Source organism: Oncorhynchus kisutch, unplaced genomic scaffold, assembly GCF_002021735.2.
Source record: "Oncorhynchus kisutch isolate 150728-3 unplaced genomic scaffold, Okis_V2 scaffold3141, whole genome shotgun sequence".
Lineage (NCBI taxonomy): Eukaryota > Metazoa > Chordata > Actinopteri > Salmoniformes > Salmonidae > Oncorhynchus > Oncorhynchus kisutch.
The window spans coordinates 1,394-18,635 of NW_022265086.1; the positions used below are offsets into that span (position 1 = coordinate 1,394).

A 17,242-nucleotide genomic window follows, 5' to 3' on the forward strand; every position below is an offset into this window, starting at 1 on the left:
GGCAGAACTTTGTCAAGACAGGGAGAGATAGGGGGGTGGAAGGAATAGTGAGGAGGGTGGAAGGAGATTTGAGAGGGAGGATGAAGAGGGAGGAGAGGAAGTGGGGCAGCATGCTGCCCGGGAGAGGTGGAAGGGGGGTTTAGGGCTGGGTGTGATTTAGATGTGTTTTAGGTTTGTAAGGGGATAGATTATGACGGAGAGATAGGGAAAGGTCGTTTGTAGGATAACGGGGAGGGATGATGCTCCCCTGAGGTTTTTGTTTTGGGTTTGTTTTTGAAAAAATATACCATTGTTAGAGTTTGAATGACAATTATGTTTTTGTAAAGAATGAATGGTATGGAACGTAATAAATTATTTTTTCAACAAAAAAAAATCTGTTCTTATCAGTTTAATATCTGATACGTCCCCCATAGGGGGACTACATATTAAATGGATTTTTCGAACAGGGAGTCGGAAATGGGGCTTGCTCCGTCCGCTCCACGCATCGACCCGGTATTGCAGTACCTCCGGGAACGGTGCAACACTTTTCTCCCGTTGTCAAGGAAAAAATACTCATTCACAAAGCTATGTAAACAGCTAGCTTAGCTTAGCTTAGCTTAGCTTAGCTTAGCTTAGCTTAGCTAGCAGAAGAAGAGAAGGAAAGAAACATTCAAACTGAAAAAAGGGCGAAGCGCCTTTCAATGGGGTCCCCCGTTTCCCGCCATTTTACTTAAAAAAAAAAATAAAAAAAAATTGGGCCAGGATTGTGTGTGTGTGTGTGTGTGTGTGTGTGTGTGTGTGTGTGTGTGTGTCTCTCTCTGTGTGTGTGTGTGTGTGTGTGTGTGCGTGTGTGTGTGTCTCTCTCTCTGTGTGTGTGTGTGTGTGTCTCTCTGTCTGTGTCTCTCTCTCTCTCTCTCTCTCTCTCTCTCTGTCTGTGTCTCTCTCTCTCTCTCTCTCTCTCTCTCTCTCTCTCTCTCTCTCTCTCTGTGTCTCTTGTGTCTCTGTGTCTGTGACCTTCTTTTCATCCACAGCCCTCAAACTTGGAAGAGTGGGTTCCGGGAGCACCCGCGGGGACCCGGCCTACAGTGCACAGAGTGTGTCTCGGGCCCCCGACCTCTGACTTCCATATGACTCTGGTTTCTCTTCATTACGCACAAGCCTTTCGCCTTTTACTAAAGACTTCCGTGGAGAGGAACACTTATGAGTTCAATGTATTTTTGGAGTGGCTTTGCTTCTTGCAGAGCCCGGTATCTTGTTTCAAGAGAAATTGACATAGATGAGCCAGGATAGTGACTTAAAGACGCATTAGCGACTTTTTACAAAAAACACCTGCCTGCCTGCCTGCCTGCCTGCCTGTCTGTCTGTCTGTCTGTCTGTCTGTCTGTCTGTCTGTCTGTCTGTCTGTCTGTCTGTCTGTCTGTCTGTCTGTCTGTCTGTCTGTCTGTCTGTCTGTCTGTAGCCGGGGAAACGGTGGGTGGCTGGGATTGGAGGAGCCGGCTCTTGCCAACCCACCCGCTGAGGTCTGCCGAGACCCCCGGGGGCCCGGCGGTTGCAGGGTTCCATTGGTGGGTTATCGCTTCTCGGCCTTTTGGCTCAGTACAAGCTTGACACCGAGGTGTCCTAGAGCCCCTGAGCCAAGAGGTCGAACTAGGAGGGCGGTAAAGGCTGTAGCTTTTTCCCGGTTTTTTTGTATTTAAAAACCAATTTATTTATTTTTCTGGCTATTTTGGATTTCCTTCTTTTTCCATTTTTGGAGGATTTTTTTGGGAGTCAGTTGTGCTGTTCTCCTTGCGGAGATGGCGCAGGAGAAGATGACTAGGTCGGTACCAGGGATTGGTTTAGCCAACACGGTGCGTTTCTCGTGGAGGGAGAAAGAAAAGGAGCCCTGGGGGAGAGAAACATTCGGGAGGACCATACTGATGGGATGCCTTCAACTGAAAGTAAAAGATGTTCTCTGCCTCCAGGGGAACCCGGTGGAGAAGGGGTTTGATGTGACTTTGAACATGGAAGAGAAGCACGACGAGATAATGAAGAAGGTGAAGGAAGAGAAACGAGAAGGTCCCCTGTGCCATTACGCGGTGACCAGCCTGGCCAAAAACAACTTCAGGGTGGTCACCGTCAACATGTACAATCCGCACGTGAAGGAAGAGGAAGTGAGGGCCTTTCTGGGGAGGTATGTTGATAATATCTCCTCAGCGAGGTACCTCAGGGACTCCCTGGGTTTCTGGAACGGGAGGAGAGGGTTCCAGGTGTTACTCAGGGAGGACCCGAAGAGTGTGGATGGCTACCTCCATCCTCCGGCGATGTTCTCCCTGGGGGCTGACAGGGGAACTCTGTACTACGCGCGTCAGCCCCCGTTCTGCAGGCGTTGTATGGCCTACGGACACATCCTGGCCTCGTGCAGCAACATGAAGTGTCGATTCTGTGGGTCGGGAGGGCACGAGGCCAAGGATTGTGACGAGCCCAAGGCTTGCCACGGGTGTGGCTCGAGAGCACACCTGTGGCGTGATTGCCCGGCTCGTCACAGGTCATACGCGTCTGCAGCCGGAGGGGGGAACGGGGGATGGGGGGAGGAAGGAAAGGACACGTGCGGATTGTGCGGATGGCACAGGGGAAAAGACGGCGAGGGAAGAGGATGGGAAGAAGGAAGAGGCGAGAAGGAAGAGGAGAGAAGATGGGCAGAAGGAAAAAGAAGGAGAAAAGGAAAAGAAGGCGGAAGAACGGGAAGGAGCGGAGAAGAGGGAGAGTGGGACGGTGATTCGAGAAGGAGTGGAAGAGGGAACGGTGACAGTGATGGGAAAGGAGGGAGGGGTGGTGGTGTTGGGGGAGGGGGTGGGAGGGGGAGGTGGAGGGAGGGATTGGGGGGACAACCTGCCGGACTTCCTCGAGGAGGAAACGAGGGAATTGGTGGAGGAGTTAGCGGGGAAGGGACGTTGTGTCTCCCCGCTACCTCTTTCACCAAAGAAGAAGGGGAAGAAGAGGGGAAGTCGGGCAGGGAGTGAGAGGGAGGGGGGGTGGGGAGGGGGAGGGGGAGGGGGGGGCTAAGAGATCAGCGGGGGGGGGGTTCATTGGCCTCCCTGTTTGCCTCAGCCCCTCACAGAGTAGTGGAGGATGGCTCCGGTGGGGGGTCTGTGGACAGTTTGTTAGAGGGATCTCAGCTCCTGTTTGAGGAGTTGGGATCCCCTGCATTCAGTCCCGAGGCAGACAGGGAGGGGGGGTTGGAGGGTGGGGAGGAACCCAGGATGCAGGGCAATAGGCCCAACACACTGCCTGCATCCTGGGTTCAAGGAATGGAGGAGGACGGGGGGACGTCAGAAGAGGAGAGGACGTCCCCGCCGGTGGAGATGGACCAGGGGAGCATCGGGTGAGTCTCCTGTTTTTTCTTTGGGTTTTGGGGTTTATTTTTTGAGGGTTTGATTGTTGGTATTTAATTAAATAAAATGAGTATTTCAGTTAAATTGTTTAGTTTAAATGTAAGAGGGTTGAGGGAGGTAGTTAAAAGGAGGGCGGTGTTTAATTTTTTAGAGGGTGTGGGGTTTGATTTTTGTTTTTTACAGGAGGTTCACCTGAGGGATGGTGGGGATGTGGTTAGATTTAGGAGAGAGTGGGATAAAGGGAAATCTTTTGGGGCATAGGAGGGGTACACTCTACAGGGGTAGGGATTTTATGTGGGAATAGAGAGATTAAGGTAGAGAGCACATTTGTTGTAATGCAGGGTAGAGTATTGGGGATAGATGTAGTGTATAGAGAAGCTAGGTATAGGTTAATTGGGGTATATGGGCCACAGGTGGCGGCAGACAGAAGGGAGATGGTGGACTGTCTGGCGCCCCTGTGTGTCACAAATAGGCACTTGGTGATAGGAGGGGATTTTAATGTAGATTTAGGGGTAGGTGGTGATAGTAGTGCAGGCGCAATCACCGGGCTAATGGCTTGCCATGGTCTGGTTGATGGCGGCCTGCATACTACTCCGGTAATGGTCGGTCCTACATGGCGCAACTCCAGGGGGGTTGCGCGGAGGCTCGACTACATTTTTATATCCAGGTCTTTGGGTCAGTTGTCTGGGCGCCTGTTGCCTGTGTTCTTCACGGATCACGACGGGGTGTTCCTGCAGGTGGGGTCGCCAGTCTGCCTCTTCGGTAGGGGGTACTGGAAGTTAGATCGGGGTATACTGGAGGAGCAGGCTTTCGTTGACGCATTTTTTTGTTTCTTTCGAAGGCTTGAAGGCCTCCGGTCTATGTGCGAGGGGGTGTTAGAGTGGTGGGATTTAGTGAAGGTGAGAATTAGGGCTTTTATAATAGGCTATTGTAAAAGGAAAAAAAGGGAGGAAAGGAGGGAGGTGAATCGTATCCAAAGGTTAGTTGAACTTGAGTACGAGGCAGGCAACCTCGGCGGGTCAATTGACGGGGAGATGGGGGTGATGTAGGGGATTCACGAGTGGAGGTGGGGTCAAAGTTAGTCGGGATAGAGAAAGGGAGCACTGGGTGAGTTCTTGTTGTAATATAGGTGGTGGATATTGGTAGTTTGGAGGTTATTGGTTTGTCGGTTTTGGTTATAGTTTATTAGTTTTGGAATGATTATTTGCATTTTGTTGGAATTGTATATTTAAGTTGATGGAAGTATGGAAGAATATTGTTTTGGTTTTTGAAACGTAATAAATATATTTTGTAAAAAAAATCTGTTCTTATCAGTTTAATATCTGATACGTCCCCCATAGGGGGACTACATATTAAATGGATTTTTCGAACAGGGAGTCGGAAATGGGGCTTGCTCCGTCCGCTCCACGCATCGACCCGGTATTGCAGTACCTCCGGGAACGGTGCAACACTTTTCTCCCGTTGTCAAGGAAAAATACTCATTCACAAAGCTATGTAAACAGCTAGCTTAGCTTAGCTTAGCTTAGCTTAGCTTAGCTTAGCTAGCTAGCAGAAGAAGAGAAGGAAAGAAACATTCAAACTGAAAAAAGGGCGAAGCGCCTTTCAATGGGGTCCCCCGTTTCCCGCCATTTTACTTAAAAAAAATAATAAAAAAAAAAAAAAAAAAATTTGGGCCAGGATTGTGTGTGTGTGTGTGTCTCTGTCTCTCTGTCTCTCTGTGTGTGTGTGTGTGTGTGTGTGTGTGTGTGTGTCTCTGTCTCTGTCTCTCTCTCTCTCTCTCTCTCTCTCTCTCTCTCTCTCTCTCTCTCTCTCTCTCTCTCTCTCTCTCTCTCTCTCTTTCTCTCTCTCTCTCTCTCTCTCTGTGTCTCTTGTGTCTCTGTGTCTGTGACCTTCTTTTCATCCACAGCCCTCAAACTTGGAAGAGTGGGTTCCGGGAGCACCCGCGGGGACCCGGCCTACAGTGCACAGAGTGTGTCTCGGGCCCCCGACCTCTGACTTCCATATGACTCTGGTTTCTCTTCATTACGCACAAGCCTTTCGCCTTTTACTAAAGACTTCCGTGGAGAGGAACACTTATGAGTTCAATGTATTTTTGGAGTGGCTTTGCTTCTTGCAGAGCCCGGTATCTTGTTTCAAGAGAAATTGACATAGATGAGCCAGGATAGTGACTTAAAGACGCATTAGCGACTTTTTACAAAAAACACCTGTCTGTCTGTCTGTCTGTCTGTCTGTCTCTGTCTGTCTCTGTCTGTCTGTCTGTCTGTCTGTCTGTCTGTCTGTCTGTCTGTCTGTCTGTCTGTCTGTCTGTCTGTCTGTAGCCGGGGAAACGGTGGGTGGCTGGGATTGGAGGAGCCGGCTCTTGCCAACCCACCCGCTGAGGTCTGCCGAGACCCCCGGGGGCCCGGCGGTTGCAGGGTTCCATTTGTGGGTTATCGCTTCTCGGCCTTTTGGCTCAGATCAAGCTTGGTACTGAGGTGCCCCAGAGCCCGCTGAGCCAAAAGGTCGAAGGTAGGATAGAAAGGAGAGGGAGAAGGTGTTGTTTTTTCCCTCCAAAAAGGGGAATCGGTTTTTTTTCGTTTTTCTGGTTCTTTCTTTGCATTTTGGCTTCTTTTAGGAAGAGAGCTTTTTTTTGATAAAAATGGAGCAACAAAGACCCAACAGGAATGTTCCAGGGATCGGTTTGGCAAACACTTTGAGGTTTGCCTGGACAGACAAAGAAGTGGAAGCATGGGGGAGGGAAACATTTGGAAGGAACATTCTGATGGGGTTCCTGGGGCTGAAAGTGAAGGACGTAATGTGCCTGCAGGGGAACCCAAATGAAAACGCATTTGATGTAACTTTTCATATGGAAGAAGGACATGATAGAGCGATGAAGATGGCGAAGGAAGGGAAAAAAGAAGGACCCCTGTGCCATTATGCGGTGACCAGCCTGGCCAAGAACAACTTCAGGGTGGTCACCGTAAACATGTACAATCCGCATGTGAAGGACGAAGAAGTGAGGGCCTTTCTGGGGAGATATATGGACAATGTCTCCTCAGCAAGGTACCTCAGGGACTCCCTGGGTTTCTGGAACGGGAAGAGAGGCTTCCAGGCGTTACTCAGGGAGTCCCCGAAGAGTGTGGATGGCTACCTCCATCCCCCGGCAATGTTCTCCCTGGGGGCTGACAGGGGAACACTATTCTACGCCCGTCAGCCTCCATTTTGCAGGCGTTGTATGGCCTACGGCCATACCCTGGCCTCGTGCAGCACCAAGAAGTGTCGTTTTTGTGGGTCAGAAGAGCACGAGGCCAAGGAGTGTGACGAGCCCAAGGCTTGCCACGGGTGTGGCTCGAAGGCACACCTGTGGCGTGATTGCCCGGCTCGTCACAGGTCATACGCGTCTGCAGCTGGGGGGGGAAAGGGGGATGGGGGGAGGGAAGAAAGGACGCATGCGGGTTGTACAGATGGCACAGGGGAAAGGAAGAAGCGGGAAGAAGGAAAGAACGGAAAAGAAGAGGAGATGAAGACGGAAGGAAGAGAAGGAGCAGAGAAGAGGGAGAGTGGGACAGTGGTGCGGAAAGGAGTGAAAGAGGGAACGGTGACAGTGATTGGAAAGGAGGGAGGGGTGGTGGTGCTAGGGGAGGGGGTGGGAGGGGGAGGTGGAGGGAGGGAGTGGGGGGACTGCCTGCCGGATTTCCTAGAGGATGAGACGAGGGAATTGGTGGAGGAGTTAGCGGGGAAGGGACGTTGTGTATCCCCGCTACCTCCTTCACCAAAGAAGAAGGGGAAGAAGAGGGGAAGTCGGGCAGGGAGTGAGAGGGAGGGGGGGTGGGGAGGGGGAGGGGGAGGGGGCTAAGAGATCAGCGGGGGGGGGTTCATTGGCCTCCCTGTTTGCCTCAGCCCCTCACAAAATAGTGGGGGATGACTCCGGTGAGGGGTCTGTGGGCAGTTTGTTAGAGGGATCTCAACTCCTGTTTGAGGAGTTGGGATCCTCTGCACTCAGCCCCGAGGCAGACAGGGAGGGGGAGGGTGGGGAGGAACCCAGGATGCAGGGCAATAGGCCTAACACACTGCCTGCATCCTGGGTTGGAGAGATGGAGGAGGACGGGGGGGCGTCAGGAGGAGAGGGGACGTCCCCGCCGGTGGAGATGGACCAGGGGAGCATCGGGTGAGTCTCCTGTTTTTTCTTTGGGTTTTGGGTTAGATTGTTTGTATGATTAAATAAATATGTCTGTTTCTTTTTTTAGTTTAAATGTTAGAGGGTTGAGGGATTTTGTTAAAAGGAGGGCGGTATTTAGTTATTTAGAGGGGGTGGGCTTTGATTTCTGTTTTTTACAGGAGGTTCACCTGAGGGATGGTGGGGATGTGATTAGATTTAGGAGAGAGTGGGATAAAGGGAAATCTTTTTGGGGCATAGGAGGGGTGCACTCAACAGGAGTAGGAATATTGTGTGGGAATAGAGAAGTTAAGGTAGAGAACACTTTTGTAATAATGCAGGGTAGAGTATTGGGGATAGATGTAGTGTATAGAGAAGCTAGGTATAGATTAATTGGGGTATATGGGCCACAGGTGGCGGCAGACAGAAGGGAGATGGTGGACTGTCTGGCGCCCCTGTGTGTCACAAATAGGCACTTGGTGATAGGAGGGGATTTTAATATAGATTTAGGGGTAGGTGGTGATAGTAGTGCAGGCGCAATCACCGGGCTAATGGCTTGCCATGGTCTGGTTGATGGTGGCCTGCATACTACTCCGGTAATGGTCGGTCCTACATGGCGCAACTCCAGGGGGGTTGCGCGGAGGCTCGACTACATTTTTATATCCAGGTCTTTGGGTCAGTTGTCTGGGCGCCTGTTGCCTGTGTTCTTCACGGATCACGACGGGGTGTTCCTGCAGGTGGGGTCGCCAGTCTGCCTCTTCGGTAGGGGGTACTGGAAGCTAGATCGGGGTATACTGGAGGAGCAGGCTTTCGTTGACACATTTTTTTGTTTCTTTCGAAGGCTTGACGGCCTCCGGTCTATGTGCGAGGGGGTGTTAGAGTGGTGGGATTTAGTTAAGGTGAGAATTAGGGCTTTTATAATAGGATATTGTAAAAGGAAAAAAAGGGAGGAGAGGAGGGAGGTGAATCGTATCCAAAGGTTAATTGAACTTGAGTACGAGGCAGGCAACCTCGGCGGGTCAATTGACTGGGAGAGATTCGCAGCCCTAAAGGCGCAGCTCAGGGAGCTGCAGGAGCAGAAGGCTCGAGCTTTCCTGGAGCGTGCGCATAGTGGCTTTCTAGAACATAATGAGACTTGTTCCGCTATGTTCTTTAAGTCGGTTAGGGCCAGGCAGAGTAGGAAGGTAATGCATGGCGTTAGGGAAGAAAACGGTAGTGTAGTAAGTAAACCAGAGGAAATGGTCAGGGTGGCAACTGATCATTTCCGAAGTTTATTTAAGGAAAGGGAAATAGATGTAGAGCAGGGAAACGTGTTTTTAGAACACTTGTCCCGGCGGTTGCCGGAGGACATCAGAGACGTGATGGAGGCCCAGATCTCACTAGAAGAGGTTGAGAGCGCTCTTAGGAGGATGGGAAAAGGGAAGGTGCCTGGGATGGATGGGCTGCCGGCTGAGTTTTACCTCAAGTTTTGGGGTATACTTGGACCAGTGGTCCTCGAAGTCTTGAAGGCCATCCTTGAGACGGGGGTCCCGGGGGGATCAATGGCTGTTGGTGTGCTGTCACTTCTTTATAAGAAGGGGGAAGCAACTGACCTTAGCAACTGGCGGCCGTTGACCATGCTGTGCGTAGATTACAAGATTCTTGCAAAGGTTTTAGCAGACCGGTTGCGCACAGCCCTTCCCTACGTCGTCCACGAGGATCAGACGTGCGGGGGTAGAGGGCCGTTCTATAAGATGGAACCTACAGTTGATCAGGGACTCCATCGCCTGGGTTGAAGATAGAGGGCTGCCTTTAATGGTAGCAGCGCTAGATCAGGCGAAAGCCTTTGATCGCGTGAATAGATCTTTTCTATTCAGGGTGTTAGGTAGATTAGGATTTGGGGAGAAGTTTATAGGATGGATCCGTACATTGTATGTCGGAGCGGGGTGCCGAGTAAGTGTAAATAGTCACTTAGGTGACGTTTTTGACCTCTCGTCTGGGGTCAGGCAGGGATGCCCACTCTCGGCTCTCCTCTTCGTTCTGTACATGGAGCCTCTGGGGGCTGCCATTAGGGCAGACACAGGGGTGGAGGGTTTGTTGATCCCTGGAAGCGGTGGGCTGCGTGTTAAGATGACGCAGTACGCCGACGACACTTCCTTGCTGCTATGCAAGGACTCGTGCTTGACAAGGTCCCTTGCCATCATTGGGGATTTCACCCGAGCGTCGGGGGCGGTTCTGAATCATGCAAAGTCTTCCGTTAAGTTTTTCGGAAGATGGCGCGGTAGGACGGATGTGCCCGGGGGGTTATCTCTCTGTGAAGGGGCCCTGAGGATTCTCGGGGTCCATTTTGAGACCTCCGGCTCAGCGACGCTGAACTGGAACATGAGTATCGCAGTTGTTCAGAGGAAGCTAGCAATGTGGAAGGCTAGGTCTTTGTCTTTTATAGGTAAGGTCCTGGTCCTAAAGGTGGATGTATTGCCATCTCTTTTGTACTTGGCGTACATCTACCCATTGCCGGCTTGTCTGAGAAGATATCTAGTGAGGCACGTGTTTCAGTTCATGTGGGGTGGCAGGTACGAGTGGGTCGCCAGGGTGCGCATGCTCTGTCCCATCGGGGAGGGAGGTAGGGGGGGTACCACATCTCCCCCTCAAGCTGGACGCAATTTTTGTTTCTTTTTTGTTGACGGAGCTTGCTCAACCAGTTATACACCCGTCCGGTTACCTCCTGCGGGTGTTCTTCTCGTATCAGGCGAGAAGCGTAATGGTGTGGTCTAACGCGGGTCCTCGGGCGGAACAGCTGCCGTGGCACTTTGGCCATGCGGCCAAGTGGCTGCGTGCGCACCCCGAGGTTGAAGTTGCCCGAGTAGGTTTAGATCACAGGCACCTGTACGAGGAGGTCAGACAGGCAGGGAGTCCTGCGCCTGTAGCGGGCATCTCGTCAGTGGTCTGGGAGGGAGTGCAGGCGCGGGGCCTGGACAACAGGCTCAAGGACCCGAATTGGTTGAGCCTTCATAAGTGCTTGCCGGTACGTGCTATTATGTACCGGCATAGTTTGTCGCGATCCTCCACCTGTCCAAGATCTGCTTGTGGCAGGGAGGAGACTGTGCGCCATGCCTTCTGGGACTGTGCCTTTGCCGGACTAGTCTGGGCTAGGGCACGGGTGTTGCTAGGTATGGTTAGGAGCGACTTTTTGCTGACTTGGGCTAGGTTAGAGCGAGGCGTAGGGAGAGCGAGGGGTACAGAAAGGGACAGGTTTCTGCTCTGGCTTCTCATGAGTCTCTTTAAAAGGGGGCTGTGGGAAGCCAGGCAGAATTTAGTTAAGACAGGGAGAGATTGGGGGGTGGAAGGGATAGTAAGGAGGGTGGAAGGTGATGTGAGGGGGAGGATGAAGAGGGAGGAGATAAAGTGGGGGCAGCATGCGGCACGGGAGAGGTGGAAGGGGGGATTAGGGCTGGAGTGTTAGAGTGAGGTTTGTAAGGGGATAGATTAGGGAAGGGAAGATAGGGAAGGGTTAGGTATTGGTTAGGTATGACGGGGAGGGACGATGCTCCCCTGAGGTTTGTTTTTGTAAATAGTGTTAAAAAAGAAAGAATGAGAAATATGATTTTGTATAATAAGAATGGTATTTGAACATAATAAATTATTTTTGTATAAAAAAAAATCTGTTCTTATCAGTTTAATATCTGATACGTCCCCCATAGGGGGACTACATATTAAATGGATTTTTCGAACAGGGAGTCGGAAATGGGGCTTGCTCCGTCCGCTCCACGCATCGACCCGGTATTGCAGTACCTCCGGGAACGGTGCAACACTTTTCTCCCGTTGTCAAGGAAAAATACTCATTCACAAAGCTATGTAAACAGCTAGCTTAGCTTAGCTTAGCTTAGCTTAGCTTAGCTTAGCTTAGCTAGCTAGCAGAAGAAGAGAAGGAAAGAAACATTCAAACTGAAAAAAGGGCGAAGCGCCTTTCAATGGGGTCCCCCGTTTCCCGCCATTTTACCTAAAAAAAAAAAAAAAAGCCAGGATTGTGTGTGTGTGTGTGTGTGTGTGTGTGTGGGTGTGTGTCTCTGTCTCTCTGTCTCTCTCTGTGTGTGTGTGTGTGTGTGTGTGTGGGTGTGTGTCTCTGTCTCTCTCTGTGTGTGTGTGTGTGTGTGTGTGTCTCTGTGTCTCTCTCTCTGTGTCTCTGTGTCTGTGACCTTCTTTTCATCCACAGCCCTCAAACTTGGAAGAGTGGGTTCCGGGAGCACCCGCGGGGACCCGGCCTACAGTGCACAGAGTGTGTCTCGGGCCCCCGGCCTCTGACTTCCATATGACTCTGGTTTCTCTTCATTACGCACAAGCCTTTCGCCTTTTACTAAAGACTTCCGTGGAGAGGAACACTTATGAGTTCAATGTATTTTTGGAGTGGCTTTGCTTCTTGCAGAGCCCGGTATCTTGTTTCAAGAGAAATTGACATAGATGAGCCAGGATAGTGACTTAAAGACGCATTAGCGACTTTTTACAAAAAACACCTGTCTGTCTGTCTGTCTGTCTGTCTGTAGCCGGGGAAACGGTGGGTGGCTGGGATTGGAGGAGCCGGCTCTTGCCAACCCACCCGCTGAGGTCTGCCGAGACCCCCGGGGGCCCGGCGGTTGCAGGGTTCCATTTGTGGGTTATCGCTTCTCGGCCTTTTGGCTCAGTTCAAGCTTGACACCGAGGTGTCCTAGAGCCCCTGAGCCAAGAGGTCGTCCCAGGAGAGCGGTACAACCTTTGGGATTTTTGGTTCTCACTCTTTTTTTTTGGAAAAGTGTGGGAAACGTGTGCGTCATCCTCAGTGTGGAGATGGCACAAAATTCATCATATAGGTCGGTCCCAGGGATTGGACTTGCGAACACGATAAGATTTCATGGAGAGAGAAGACAAAAGAGCCGTTTGGACGTGAAATTTTCGGTAGGACCATATTGATTGGGATACTGAAGCTGACAGTAAAGGAGGTCTTTTGCCTACAAGGGAACTCGTTGGAGGGAGTCTTCGATGTGGCGTTCTACACGGAGAGTAAACATGATGAGGTGCTAAAGAAGGTCAAAGAAGTTGGAGCAACGGGGCCGATGGGTCACTACGAGGTCAAGAGTTTGGCGAAAAATAATTTCAGAATGGTGACGGTGAACATTTACAACCCCTATGTAAAAGATGAAGAAGTGAGGGCCTTCCTGGGGAGGTATATGGATGGTGTCTCCTCAGGAAGGCACCTCACAGACTCTTTGGGTTTTTGGACGGGGAGGAGAGGGTTTCAGGCCCTCCTCAGGGAAGATCCTAAGGGATTGGGAGGGTACCTCCATCCCCCGGCGATGTTCTCCCTGGGGGCTGACAGGGGGACGTTATACTACGCACGTCAGCCCCCATTCTGCAGGCGCTGTATGGCCTATGGACACATCCTGGCCTCGTGCAGCACTCGTAAGTGCAGATTTTGTGGATCGGGAGAGCACGAGGCCAAGGACTGTGACGAGCCGAAGGCGTGCCACGGGTGTGGTTCCACTCAGCACCTGTGGCGCGATTGCCCGGCTCGTCAGCGGTCATACGCGTCTGCAGTTGGAGGGGGAGCAGGAGCGGGGATGGGGGAAGAAGAGGAGGGCCAGTCCAGGAAAAGGACCAAAAAAAAGAAGAGGAGAAGAAGAATGAAAATAAAGGAAAGGAAAGAAAAAAAGAAAACAACAGTGGAGGGAGTGGTGGGGGAGGGGGGTGCCTGGGGCAGGACCTGTGGGAGGGGTGCCTGTGAAAGGACTGGTGGAGGGGGGGGGGTGCCTGGGGCAGGACCTGTGGGAGGGGTACCTGTGAAAGGACCGGTGGAGGGGGGGGGGGTGTCTGGGGAAGGGCCGGTGGGGGGGGGGGGGTGCCTGGGGCAGGAACGGTGGAGGGGGAGGGAGGGAGAGAGGGGGTAAAGGAGTGGGGGATAGCCTGTCGGGCTTCCTAGAGGAAGAGTTGAGGGAAATGGTGGAGGAGCTAGCGGGGAAGGGAGGTTGTGTCTCCCCGCTACCTTCTTCACCAAAAAAGAAGAAGGAGAAGAAAGGGAAGAGGAAGGGGAGCTCGACAGGAAGTGAGAGGGAGGGGGGTGTGGAAAGGGGAGGGGGGGCTAAGAGATCGACGGGGGGGGGGAGGGGGAGTTCATTGGCCTCCCTGTTTGCCTCAGCCCCTCAAAATTTAGTGGGGGGTGACTCCATGGAGGGTCTGGGGGCTGTTTGTCGAGGGATCTCAACTCCTGTTTGAGGAGATGGGATCCCCTGCACTCAGCCCCGAGGCAGACAGGGAGGGGGGGTTGGAGGATGGGAGGAACCCAGGATGCAGGGCAATAGGCCTAACACACTGCCTGCATCCTGGGTTGGGGAGATGGAGGAGGACGGGGGGGCGTCAGGAGGTAGAGAGGACGTCCCCGCCGGTGGAGATGGACCAGGGGAGCATCGGGTGAGTCTCCTGGTTTTTTCTTTGGGGTTTGGGTTAGATTATAGGTAATGGTTAAATAAACATGTCTGTTTCTGTTCTTTTTTTAGTTTAATGTTAGAGGGTTGAGGATTTTGTTAAAAGGAGGGGCGGTATTAGTTATTTAGAGGGGGGTGGCTTTGATTTCTGTTTTTTTACAGGAGGTTCACCTGAGGGATGGTGGGGATGTGATTAGATTTAGGAGAGAGTGGGATAAAGGGAAATCTTTTTGGGGCCATAGGAGGGGTTGCACTCTACAGGGTAGGAATATTGTGTGGTAATAGAGAGATAAAGGTAGAGAGCACATTTGTTGTAATGCAGGGTAGAGTATTGTGGATAGATGTAGTGTATAGAGAAGCTAGGTATAGTTATTGGGTATATGGGCACAGGTGGCGGCAGACAGAAGGGAGATGGTGGACTGTCTGGCGCCCCTGTGTGTCACAAATAGGCACTTGGTGATAGGAGGGGACTTTAACATAGATTTAGGGGTAGGTGTGATAGTAGTGCGGGCGCAATCACCGGGCTAATGGCTTGCCATGGTCTGGTGATGGCGCCTGCATACTACTCGGTATGGTCGTCCTACATGGCGCAACTCCAGGGGGGTTGCGCGGAGGCTCGACTACATTTTATATCCAAGGTCTTTGGGTCAGTTGTCTGGGCGCCTGTTGCCTGTGTTCTTCACGGATCACGGACGGGGTGTTCCTGCAGGTGGGTCGCCAGTCTGCCTCTTCGGTAGGGGTACTGGAAGTTAGATCGGGGTATACTGGAGGAGCAGGCTTTCGTTGACGCATTTTTTTGTTTCTTTCGAAGGCTTGACGGCCTCCGGTCTATGTGCGAGGGGTGTTAGAGTGGTGGATTTAGGGGAAGGTGAGAATTAGGGCTTTTATAATAGGCTACTGTAAAAGGAAAAAAAAGGGAGGAAAGGAGGGAGGTGGAATCGTATCCAAAGGTTAGTTGAACTTGAGTACGAGGCAGGCAACCTCGGTGGGTCAATTGACTGGGAGAGATTCGCAGCCCTAAAGGCGCAGCTCAGGGAGCTGCAGGAGCAGAAGGCTCGAGCTTTCCTGGAGCGTGCGCATAGTGCTTTCTAGAACATAATGAGACTTGTTCCGCTATGTTCTTTAAGTCGGTTAGGGCCAGGCAGAGTAGGAAGGTAATGCATGGCGTTAGGGAAGAAAACGGTAGTGTAAGTGTAAGTAAACCAAGAGGAAATGGTCAGGGTGGCAACTGATCATTTCCGAAGTTTATTTAAGGAAAGGGAAATAGATGTAGAGCAGGGAAACGTGTTTTTAGAACACTTGTCCCGGCGGTTGCGGAGGACATTAGAGACGTGATGGAGGCCCAGATCTCACTAGAAAGGTTGAGAGCGCTCTTAGGAGGATGGGAAAGGGAAGGTGCCTGGGATGGATGGATTGCCGGCTGAGTTTTACCTCAAGTTTTGGGGGTATACTTGGGCCAGTGGTCCTCGAAGTCTTGAAGGCCATCCTTGAGACGGGGGGTCCCGGGGGGTTCAATGGCTGTCGGTGTGCTGTCACTTCTTTATAAGAAGGGGGAAGCAACTGACCTTGGCAACTGGCGGCCGTTGACCATGCTGTGCGTAGATACAAGCTACTTGCAAAGGTCTTAGCGGATCGTTTGCGCACAGCCCTTCCCTACGTCGTTCCGAGGATCAGACGTGTGGGGTTGAGGGCCGCTCTATTCGATGGAACCTACAGTTGATTAGGGACTCCATCGCCTGGGTTGAAGATAGAGGGCTGCCTTTAATGGTAGCAGCGCTAGATCAGGCGAAAGCCTTTGATCGCGTGATGATAGATCTTTTTCTATTCAGGGGTTGTTAGGTATTAGAGGATTTTGGGGAGAATACATAGGATGGATCCGTGCATTATATGTCGGAGCGGCGCGAGGGTAAGTGTAGTAATAAAGTCACTTAGGTGACGTTTTTGACCTCTCGTCTGGGGTCAGGCAGGGATGCCCACTCTCGGCTCTCCTCTTCGTTCTGTACATGGAGCCTCTGGGGGCTGCCATTAGGGCAGACACAGGGGTGGAGGGTTTGTTGATCCTGGAAGGGGGTGGGCTGCGTGTTAAGATGACGCAGTACGCCGACGACACTTCCTTGCTGTGCTATGCAAGGACTCGTGCTTGACAAGGTCCTGCCATCATTGGGGATTTCACGAGCGAGCGTCGGGGGGGTCTGAATGGTCTGAATCATGCAAAATCTTCCGTTAAGTTTTTCGGAAGATGGCGGTCGGTAGGACGGTGCATCGGTGGCCCGGGGGGGTTATCTCTCTGTGAGGGGGCCCTGAGGATTCTCGGGGTCCATTTTGAGACCTCCGGCTCAGCGACGCTGAACTGGAACATGGGTATCGCAGTTGTCAGAGGAAGCTAGCAATGTGGAAGGCTAGGTCTTTGTCTTTTATAGGTAAGGTCCTGGTCCTAAAGGTGGATGTATTGCCATCTTTTGTACTTGGCGTACATCTACCCATTGCCGGCTTGTCGTGAGGAGAAGGTATCTAGTGAGGCACGTGTTTCAGTTCATGTGGGGTGGCAGGACGGTGGGTACGAGTGGGTGCCAGGGTGCGCATGCATGTCCCATCGGGGGGGAGAGGAGGTAGGGGGGTACCACATCTCCCCATCAAGCTGGACGCAATTTTGTTTCTTTTTTGTTGACGGAGCTTGCTCAGCCGGTCATACACCCGTCCGGTTACTCTCCTGCGGGGTGTTCTTCTCGTATCAGGCGAGGAGAAGCGTAATGGTGTGGTCTAACGCGGGTCCCGGGCGGAACAGCTGCCGTGGCACTTGGCCATGCGGCCAGTGGCTGCGTGCGCACCCCGAGGTGGGTTGAGTTGCCCGAGTAGGTTTAGATACAGGCACCTGTACGAGGAGGTCAGGCAGGCAGGGGCGTCCTGCGCCTGTAGGGGGCATCTCGTCAGTGGTCTGGGAGGGAGTGCAGGCGCGGGGCCTGGATAACAGGCTCAAGGACCTGAATTGGTTGAGCCTCCATAAGTGCTTGCCGGTACGTGCCATTATGTACCGGCATAGTTTGTCGCGATCCTCCACCTGTCCAAGATCTGCTTGTGGCAGGGAGGAGACTGTGCGCCATGCCTTCTGGACTGTGCCTTTGCGGACTAGTCTGGGCTAGGGCACGGGTGTTGCTAGGTATGGTTAGGAGCGATTTTTTGCTGACTGGGCTAGGTGTAGAGCGAGGTGTAGGGAGAGCGAGGGGGAACGAAAGAAAGGACAGGTTTCTGCTCTGGCTTCTCATGAGTCTCTTTAAAAGGGGGCTGGGGAAGCCAGGCAGAATTTAGTTAAGACAGGGAGAGAT

The 17,242-nt window shown here is 52.1% G+C and overlaps 3 non-coding genes and 3 pseudogenes across 3 annotated transcripts; all 6 read left to right on the forward strand.

Moving 5' to 3' along the window:
• The first annotated feature begins 350 nt into the window (after positions 1 to 350).
• On the forward strand, positions 351 to 526 carry LOC116371368 (uncharacterized; annotated as a pseudogene).
• Positions 527 to 1,107: 581 nt separating this feature from the next.
• LOC116371370 (U5 spliceosomal RNA) lies at positions 1,108 to 1,224 on the forward strand. Its single transcript, XR_004208932.1, has one exon. It is a non-coding gene; the product is annotated as a U5 spliceosomal RNA (small nuclear RNA).
• A 3,410-nt stretch (positions 1,225 to 4,634) lies between these two features.
• Positions 4,635 to 4,806, forward strand: LOC116371369 (uncharacterized; annotated as a pseudogene).
• A 550-nt stretch (positions 4,807 to 5,356) lies between these two features.
• LOC116371371 (U5 spliceosomal RNA) lies at positions 5,357 to 5,473 on the forward strand. Its single transcript, XR_004208933.1, has one exon. It is a non-coding gene; the product is annotated as a U5 spliceosomal RNA (small nuclear RNA).
• Positions 5,474 to 11,102: 5,629 nt separating this feature from the next.
• Positions 11,103 to 11,281, forward strand: LOC116371366 (uncharacterized; annotated as a pseudogene).
• A 496-nt stretch (positions 11,282 to 11,777) lies between these two features.
• On the forward strand, positions 11,778 to 11,894 carry LOC116371367 (U5 spliceosomal RNA). Its single transcript, XR_004208931.1, has one exon. It is a non-coding gene; the product is annotated as a U5 spliceosomal RNA (small nuclear RNA).
• The last annotated feature ends 5,348 nt before the right edge of the window (positions 11,895 to 17,242 follow it).